This window comes from Nymphaea colorata, chromosome 5, assembly GCF_008831285.2.
Source record: "Nymphaea colorata isolate Beijing-Zhang1983 chromosome 5, ASM883128v2, whole genome shotgun sequence".
Lineage (NCBI taxonomy): Eukaryota > Viridiplantae > Streptophyta > Magnoliopsida > Nymphaeales > Nymphaeaceae > Nymphaea > Nymphaea colorata.
In genome coordinates, this window is record NC_045142.1 from 11,395,434 (window position 1) to 11,405,891 (window position 10,458).

Consider the following 10,458-nt stretch of genomic DNA (forward strand, 5'->3'; position numbering starts at 1 on the left):
TCTCTCTCTCTCTCTCCCCCCTTCTTGCTATAAATCTACACAATGGCAACAAAGTTGATTCAAACACAACTTTTTGTGGGAAAAATTTAAGGTCAATGATGTTTATATATGGGAAAATTTTGTGATCAGTTTTTCTAGAACAGGTTCAATGATAAAAAACTTGAGTTAAAAACAACTTTTCTAAGGGAAAATTATAATGCTGGTGATGCCTATTCATTGCATAAAACCCAGTGCCTTTGGTGCAAGTAGCAAGTTCTGACAGCCATAGCTTACTATGGTACCATTTCTTCTTCACCATTAAAGATTTTCCAAAATATATGTTGTCAACTGTGACAAAAATAAGGTCTTCACTAGCACATTACCCACATAAAACAAAAACCATTTTTGTTTTTTGTTTGGAACACAAAACAATCATGACAAATAATGTGGAGAATCATCTTTCTATTGATAGGATGCGTGTTGAATTGAGTGTTGCTTCTGTTTGTATGTGGAGTTGTTGTTGGTATTTGGTATAATGAAATTTATTTTTGAACTAAAATGAATCTAGTGAAGTTTTCATATTCATGGAAATATGAGTGTGCATTGTTTATTTAGCACATCTTACAATTTTTCATCTCATGTTGCATTTGTTTTTTAATTTGTTCAGCTCACATTGATTTACAAGAATTTGCTCAAAATGATATTTCTACACAATTGGGTTAGTAAAAACCCATACATCCATACTCCAAATGTAGAGACCACAGACAATTGGGTTAAATACGAGCACTCTGCTTTTGCATCAAATAAAAAAACCTAACTCTTGCAGCTAAGTATTCTAACTTTACCAATATATTGGTTGTGGTCAACAAGATCATATTCAACCTTGTTTTCTAATCTATATTTGACTGAAATTTATGCCTTTACATGTTATGAGCTGTTACTAAATTTTTTATTATCATTCTTCTCTCTTTCTCTCAGCTATTTAGACAATTTATGCATATTTTTTTCGTTTAAAAAGATCTTCCAACAATGCAACCCTACTTATCAGCAAAAAGTATGATATTATGTTGTTTCCATGAATAACAAGACAAAATCATATATTCAAGTCAAACAAAACATTTTATAAGATCCAACCAACTTAAAGAATTCTATCTCATTTTAGGTGCGTATGGCAGACTCATCTCGACACCCTAGAAGATTAGTTCCACTAGAAACTTTGCCCAATCTATAATCACAATATCAGATGTAATATTCTTATGGTGAAATCTTCCTCTTTCTCAATACTAATATGATGCATTATCCTTTTTGTAAAACTTCAAAATTACTCACCTTCCACAATTTTTTGACTACTAAGTGTAGTGTTGGAGAAGATGGCTATTTGCAAGTGTCGTTATTAGCTCCAAGCATGAGTTAATATATTAGTAATGATGTCTTCTCAATGTGGATGAGACCAATTCCTCTTATGACAGTCCATATGAAAACAAGTTCAAAAGTAGAGAATGAACATTCTCAAAATAAATTTTATTGAACTCATTGAAGTTATGTATGCCAGTGTTCGCATCCCCAAAAATCGTTTGGTCTTTGGAATGCAATAGAAAAATGAGGTTTTTGTTTTGAAAATGAGAGAGAAAGGGACTCGCCCGTCGGGACGAGGATCCACCATTTTCGGTGTCTTTACCGAGAGTAATCAATCAAAGAGCTATGCTTATTCTGGATGCATTTAGTTTTGGCTCAAACATCTCTTTTATTCTAAATTGCGGTGTTGTGTTTGAGAAAATGTTGAAGACTTAATGTTTCAAACTTTTGAAAAAGTTTTTGAAGAATCATTTGAGAGTATAAAACATTTTTATTTGAGAAAATCTTGAATTGAGATATCTTTACAAATACCATTTGAAAAGCTTCGGAAATCATTTTTGAAATGGATTTAATGTTCTCTTAATACATTAAGTAGGTTTGAGGTTTTGCTCTAATTCGGTTACTACCTAGTTAGAACTCTATCTCATCTTGCTTAAGTTTTTTTGGAGAGGTGCTTGTGATCATAAGTGATATTAAATGAGTGTGAATGCATTGATCATATATGATTAGAAGAGAATAATTTATCTCTATCATAACATACATATAATATTTTTGTTTTTATAATTATCATAAATATTTTTATAAAGAAAGAAAAGTTTTTGAAAATGGAGTGGGGTTGTAGACCATCATGCATGAGTCCAATATTGGGTCATTACTTGAATTTTGGTCATGATGAAGTTGGCAAATAAAATGTTATTGAGAGAAAAGTGTCCAAAAGAATGGAAAAGACGAAATACTCTCAAAGAAAAAAAGAAAAAGAAAAAGAGATAGAAAAAGATGAACATATACGAGTACATACCATCAAATATATACATATATGAAAGTTGTAAAAAAAAATGATATTGATTTGAATAGAAAGAGAGATTTTAGAGAAAAAGAAATAAGGAAATATATTATATATATATATATATATATATATATATATATATATATATATATATATATATATATATATATTTGTAAATAAAATATAGAAACATAGAGAGAGAAAGATGAAGGAAATCATCATGTGCATGTATATGTATATAACATATGTATACATACACGTCTTCACGAGATTTAAAAATCAAGAAATAACCTAAACATCCGACTTCAAGTTTTGTATAGGCTGGAGAGGAGCATGGGCTCATGCAAGAGCCTAAGCTAAATCTCCGAAGCTGCATTAAAGAAGGTTCTTGCTTTCGAAAATCTTTTGAAAAGCATGATTTCAAATATTTTATATATTAACATAAAATATTATTATTTTGTTTGTCACAAGGAAATATATTAACATAAATTTCTTGTTCATTCTTGTTCATATCCCTTTTTATAATGTGTTCTTGGAAACTCTAATGTAGTCATTCATATTCATGGATTTGTTCTTGTGTGTTTGTTGCTTTCGCAGCAGGCAGAATTCATGTTCCTAGGAATCCAACTCATATGCTTCCTTCAGTGTCTTCCAAACTTGTTTGGTGGTATCAGGACTCACGTCCAGCCCCGAAACCTCTTTCGATAGGGTTCTTGTAATCCATTGCTACAGGAGTCTATCAAATTATCTCCATTGCTGGTATTCGGGATTGGTTTCATGCTTATTTCCAACCATGAACATTGGTCTAGAATAGGGGTTTGACCATTGACAAACCCTTCCAGACCTTGACTTTCGATTAGCCCCAGCAGCTGCATTTTCCATGGCAGGAAGTTTGTTTGTATGAGTTTGAGTTTGATTGAAAACAAAGTTTGATAGGTTGGCAGTTGAAGGGTAAAGGAATTTTTGGCTAGTCGCTGAAAACCCAGACGCTAAGGATGCCATCGATTTTCCTCCTTCGTGCTCTAATACCATATATAAACTTTTCACACAAGAAAAGTGTTTATGTGTTTCTTCAGCTGCATACATATTACACTGTTTCCTCTTTTACGGAATCTTCTCCAACTTTATTACAAAAGAATCAAGAATCAGACCAAATACAGAATATCGGGTCACAATACCAAGATAGAATATTTGTTGTTAACCATTTAGGTCATTAGATGAAGCACGTGGTGCTAGTGGAGATCTAGACCCGTGGCACAAAGAAAGGAAAGGGGTCTCAACTCTCAGCAAGGTCATAACATAACCCTCTGATTCACCAGGAATGAGCTATCACACAGGCGTGGAGCCTGGGGGGGCAACAGGGGCCTTGGCCCCGATTCAAAAATTTATACGTAAATTTCAAAAATTTTAGTTTAACATACACAAAAAGATTTTAAAAATTCTATTTTGGCCCCTGTTAAAGTTTTAAAACTATAATACGGCTCCTGCAACCAAAAATTTCTAGCTCCACCTCTCTAATATCACATGAAGAGACTGTGTCATTTCATGTCTTCTGGGGTGCAGGATCTTATATTTTGCATGTGCCTTGCAGATAATTTCTTACCTCTTCCATTTTGTCAACTTCTTACAATTTATTTTTGTATATTACAGCTTCTAGTTCCCTCTCCTACGGTGGAACCACTGCACCTTTTTAGATTGAATCTGACCCAAACTCTGCTCGAAGCTGGCTGGCACGTTGGGTAGCTTTCCAATTCACTCTTCCAGATGTCCAATCAAAGAAGAAAGGTGTCCCAAAGCTTCACAAGCACCCCATATCAATACTGCAGAGAATGAGGCAAACAGGATGGAACGTAATACCCGAATAAGTTCCATTGCATACGGCGAGTCTATTGTGATAAGTACCACTCATGAATCTGAAAGATCAAAGGGAAATCTGAAGAAAAATACTTGCACAACCTGTTGATTCATCTCAATAGCCTCGGAGTGAGCTTGAAAAGTTTGAAGGAAACTTGCATGCTACCACTGCCATTGCTTCAGATCATGAAGAGATGGAAACTGAAAGGTGAAACGCAACATGAATCTGAGGAAGACCAACCAAACTTCATGATAATGGTGAAGCAGATTTTGTAGTTAAAAGCAGCAAAGAATCATTGATTACTTATGCAGACCAACCTCAGCCAAAGGTGGTTTCTGAACCAATAGTAGCAAATAGTCGGGCAGTTTGCAGTGGCGGAGCACATGTAGTCTGGTTTTTTATCAGAGCAAGTAATTCCATAGAAAACTGTATCGTACAATTGTTTTACGGCACAAATAGCATCTGTTTTTTATATTTATGTTACTTTTTTTTTGTTGATTTTATGTATTTAATTAATTAAAAATATATAACTATCATTGTACTGCCGTATCAAGATTGGTGAAAACGTTGCACTCATACCGCGTTTTCATACTCGTACAGACTCACAGAAATGAATGTGTCCATAGCCTTAAAATTTTGAGAGTGAGTTGTGGGTGGTGCACACACCATAAATGCATAGGAAAAAAAAGTTGGGGATGTTGGAGTATTTTGAGATTTTTTTTCAAAAGCAATGGACTTTTAACTTTTCATTATATTTGTTTGTTGGACTTAGGCTTCGCCCGGCAATTTAAACCCGAGCTCGAGCCCGACCTGATTAAATTTTAAAAATATTTTTTTAATATCAAATAATATAAAATATAATTAATCATAATAAAATATGATATATATATATATATATAAATTAATAAAATATATATATATATAAAATTATCAAGCCCACCCGGGCTTACCTGGCCGATCCTATAAAGAATCGGTGCAGTACCCCTTTTTTTGGGGCCAAACCCAAGCCCAACCGGTGCCGAGTACCCGCCGGCCGGCGGCATACGCACTGAATATTCTTTCAAGTAGTTTTTTATAGATCACGAACTGAATAATTTGACTTAAAGCAAAATTATAAACTATTGAAGCAGAGACATTGAACTTAGAGTCATTGACTTTTCCACGGAAAATGCCAGTCATATGACACAGTCAATAAGGTCTAATGCTTATTCATTAATAGCGCATTTGTTCTGTCACATCAATCATTTAATCAGTGATCAGATGTGTAGGTGCATATGGATTGAATATACCAGAAACTACATTAATAAAGGATATCATGCATGAATATTTTGTCCTATTCGAAAAGCAAAGCTAATTTTATCTCGTTTGGTCGTGCGCACGGTAAAACTTGAAGTCCAGTTAAGTCAATGATAATAAATATAAAGAATTAAAGCAGAGACATGCATTGACACGAAATACACATGTACGTACACAACAAGAGTAAAGCTCACCAGCCATAGTATTCAGAAGCATGGCTACATTAAGAGCAGTGAAGAGCCAGAAATTCTGGTGTGAGAGGCACTAATTCGAACAATTTTAAATTCTTAGAGGCACTGATGCATAGAAAAGTGTAAATGTCAAAAGCAGGAATTCTGAATTTGATCACCTGTTCAAAGGTGCCTTCATCAGTCTGAATCTTATGAATCGCTCGTCCAGCCTTTGGCCATTTCATGAAAAAAATCTAGAATTTGCATCCTCCTCTCTTAGTCATCCAACCCTCCCTTTTTGCTTCCATAGAAGTTATTCCTCATCAAGAGTCTTCAATAAATCCATCCTCACCTGCCCAACTTTGTCTCACCTGATTTCATCTTTTCCATGTGAATCAACAAGCTCTTTTTGAAGTCTGATCACTATACAATCACTTGTTTTAATTGATTATTCCACCTGCTCAGTCATTGTCTTACTGTGATTAATTTTTTGCAAAGTTCGGCCCTACCCAAGCCTGAGTTATCAGCTGCTTTCAATGCTGATTCATCTTCCAATGCTTGAACTATCTAAAGATCCCTCTTCCTGCCCTTTCCCTTCTGGTAACGATAACAAAAAATTAAAGCATCATGATAGACAAGGACATTGACCAAATCTGTAATTTACTGCTTTCCACCATCAACTCCTGCCATCTCCTATTGATGCAACATCGATCGATCCTGCTACATAATAAATGAGGAGTCCTACGCCTATTAGACCAGGTAAAAGAGATCTCCTCATCCGATAGCAACATAATCCTGCAAAACCAATAAAGGTATTGAAAAGCAAGCAGGCATGCACAGCAGGTGGCCTACCCCATTTATCAGATGCATTTCTTGCAGAATTAAAATCTCCAACAACAATGGTGGGAAGCTGCTTATTAGCCAACATTGCACCTAGAATCACAAATTGTTCGCCTCTCATCTGAACGTCAGTGCTAGCAAACACTCACTACTTCTATTTTCAACCTTGAACTTTCAATAACAAAACTGCAATCGAACCAACATAGATTGAATAGGCAATCTATCAACTCCAAATCATACTTACTCCAACCAAATACCATTCGGGCCTAGTTTCCATCAGCTTCTAAATTCGAATGAACTATGAACTCAGGGAATCTGAGAGAGAACCTCTCCAGTCTTTCGTTCATCAGAATATAATCTAATATGAAGAAAACGTTATGATTATAGCTCCATACCAGACGGAACCATTCCTGCTTGGATGCTTGCCCTACGAGCCCCTTAGCATACCAGCTGACTACCCTCATTGTTAGGAGGATCGCTCTGTACTTCAGGCGACGCTTCCTGCTTCCAGAAGCCTTAGTCTCAACTTTCTCCTAGCTCTCGCTGTCGCAAGATTGATCAAGCCCTGGACCTCTAGATCCTTATCATTGCAATCAAATCCTGGGGCAGCACCAAATCGCTGATCATGAGGTCAGCCATTTCCATAACTCCCTCAGTGCCATGCCTTCGCAGATCGATCTGCAAATGAAACCGTGTGTTATATGATATCGGCAATCTTTCTCATCTTTTAGAATAGATTCATGAAACGATATGTTATTATCTCCAAACAAAACACAAAACTTCAAAACTTTAGATCACCGATAGGACTTGGAGAACCCCAAGACAAGTCCGGCCAGCAGCGCAGAAACAAACTTAAACTAAAAAGCAATAAATATGAGGTAAAATGAGCATGAAATAATTGCCAACAAAATGACTGGCAACATAATGGGTTAAAATACATGTTGTGCGACAACAAACATTTTTTTTTACACCATATGATAAGATGTTTTAAAAAATTGGTATATTCGTCTGAAACATCGACGAATTTAGCTGAGTCGGTGTTCTACCGGAGACTCAAAAGGTTGATTGTTATATATATATACACTCTCTCTTGTGATTCCTGACCTTCTCCTGCACTAAAACTCTTCATATGGTGGCGGCCTACTTTTTTTTAAAAAAAAAAAAAGAAAGAAAGAAAATGGAAGGAGGCGGAGCCTAGTCTTTGATTTCTCAATCATATCTCTAGGAAGCTCTTTTTGGGAATGTTGGACACATTATTTTGGCTTTGACCTTGAAGATGTCAGTAGATTGTTAGGCCGAAGGAAATTTGAATTTGGAATACACTTTGAGAGAGATAAATAGAGAAAGATGCCTAAAAGAGCAGGATTTTAAGAGTGAGAAATTGAGGAGATAGGCTAACGAAAAAGAGAAAAAATATCAACAAAAGAGAGAGAAAGAGAGATTTTAACTTTTTAAGGGAGAAATAGAACAAAGAGAGAGAAAGAGTAATTATTAAGAGAGAGAGAGAAAGAGAAAGAAAAAGAAAGATTTCAAGAGAGATCAAAATAGCAATTCTAAATAAAAGAGATTTGCTTTAGTAACATCATATCTTAATTTTTGGTAAAAATTAAGATTCAAGAGACAGTTTAAGATATTTTCTGCACATTGGAGAGCCTAGCCTAGGCTAAATTTTTAAAGCCTTTTTAAGGGCTTATTTTGAAATACTTTTAAAATCAGCAAAAAAATGAGAATATATATATATATATATATAGGTGAAAATATGTGACAATATTTCATTTAATTTTATGAATTACAAAGGAAAATATGCCCATCTGACTGTTGTGTACAGGAGAGAGACCAAACTATGGAGAAAAACATTTATTCTAGAAGAGGTTAACGAAGAACTTCTCAAGAAAAATCACTTTTTTGAGACTATTAATAAGTGGTTTATCAAGATAATGATAATTAGAAAATAGTTAAAATGTAGTTAAACCTAATTATAGAGATGTCATTGAAATGTATATTAACATGTTCATATTCATAAGGTTTTCTTAAAGTTTGACAAGCTCCAACCTCAATATATATGTATATATATATATATAAAAGAAAGTAAATTTCATTTCAAAACTCTCATGCACCATCGTCATTCATTAAAGATCAGCCAACCATACATACACACCATTTATTCGATAGAGATGTAAGCAAAACAAGCATTGGATGAGAGGTAAAAAGAAAGAAACATGTATCATGTATTGATAAAAAAACAAAAGTTTAGCCATCCATATATATTCCTTGTTCATGCTCCAAATGCAGTCAAAGGTGGTTGTTAGCTACAAAGAGGAAATGTTAAGAGCCCTCTTGCATGGCCATAGAGAGTAGACTAACGGGAAAGAAAAGGTAAGAAAGTCTACATACCTTGTAATTAAGTCTGGGCATTGGGGTGGGCTGTCGGTGGGGTACCCTACTCACTCGAGCTTAGACCCAAAAAAAAAGGCACCGGGCCTGCCCGATCAATTATCGGACCAGCCCGGATAGACTCAATAATATTTTTTAATATATATTTATTAATTTATATATATAATTATAATGTTTTATTATAATTAATTATATATATTATTTTATATTAAAATATGTATTTTTAAATTTAATAGGCTGGAGTCATGTCCAGACTTACTTGTAATGGTGCAGTAGTGAGAAAAGAAAAGAGTATTGAGAACAAATTAAAAAAAGTCTCGAAGGGTCTTCCGCATGCTTTTCTTATGCTTCTTGATGATGGAAGTTAAAGTAGAAAAAGAGCTCCAAGGCTGAAGACGAAGAAGTGATGAAGAAAGAGACTCAAGCCGAGAAATGAGAGAGAGAAAGTTCTAGTTTGATGTTCAAGGGTTCTCTAAGAGTTAGTCCATATTCAAAGAAATTAAACTAGAATTCAAAATTAGATTTTTTAATTTTCCAAAATTTATTGTGAATTTCCCAAGTTTTTTGTTTTTTGTTTTTATTTAATTTAATTTAATTTTTTTAGGCTTTGACTCATGGGAATTGGCCCTTAGGCCCCCGACATATAAAAAAACTAGCATAAACATGCACACGGCGAGTCTATAATTTTCTCAAGGGCTAATTCACCTTTTACAAAATGGGTCTGTCTCCAATTTTCGTCGATTTTGGGCTTGTCTTTTGTCCTAACTGAATTTTCTTGATCGGGGAAGGGTCCGGATCAACGTCAAAGCTCAAATTACGGATTGGATTTGGGTTTAGACTTGGACATGTGGATTTTGGATCCGATTTTGGGTTTTATAAACTGAAACTGAGTTGAAAAGTGAGAGGAGCTTGTGCATGTGCCCAAGGACCCAAATCGAATTGCAACGATGGAAATTTATTCTCGGGCTCAATTTCGAGCACTTGGACCTGAAAATTTGAGATTGGATTCAGATTTTGGTTTTGGATCTGTTTGGATAATAGGGTGGTTTCTGGATCCATTTTCTAATTTGGGGTTTGGATCTTGATTTCGGGTTTAGTTATGGATATTGGATCAGTTTTTTGGATCTATGATATGATTTTAGATCTAAAGCTTGGATTTGGATTCAAATTTCGATCTAAAGTACAATTATGGACCTCGAGCTGGGATATGGATCAGGGTTTACATCTAGGGCTCATCTTTTGGATCTAGGGCATGTTTTTGGATCCAGATCAGGTTCTAGGGATCTGTTTTGGATCCATAATTGGAATTATTCAAGTACAGATCTGGGGCTTAGTTTTGCATATAAAGCTGGGTTTTGGATCTATATTAATATATAGGGACCTGTTTTTCGTGGTGGGATTTGGATGTGGATCAAGATCTGCAGCCCAGTTTTGGATCTGAGGTTACGCTTTGGATCTACATGGGGTTTTAGGGACTTGTTTTGGACCTAGAATTGAGAGTTGGATTGTAAATTGAGGTTGGGCTTGGAAATTAGATCCAAATGGGTCCCAAATAGAGTCGA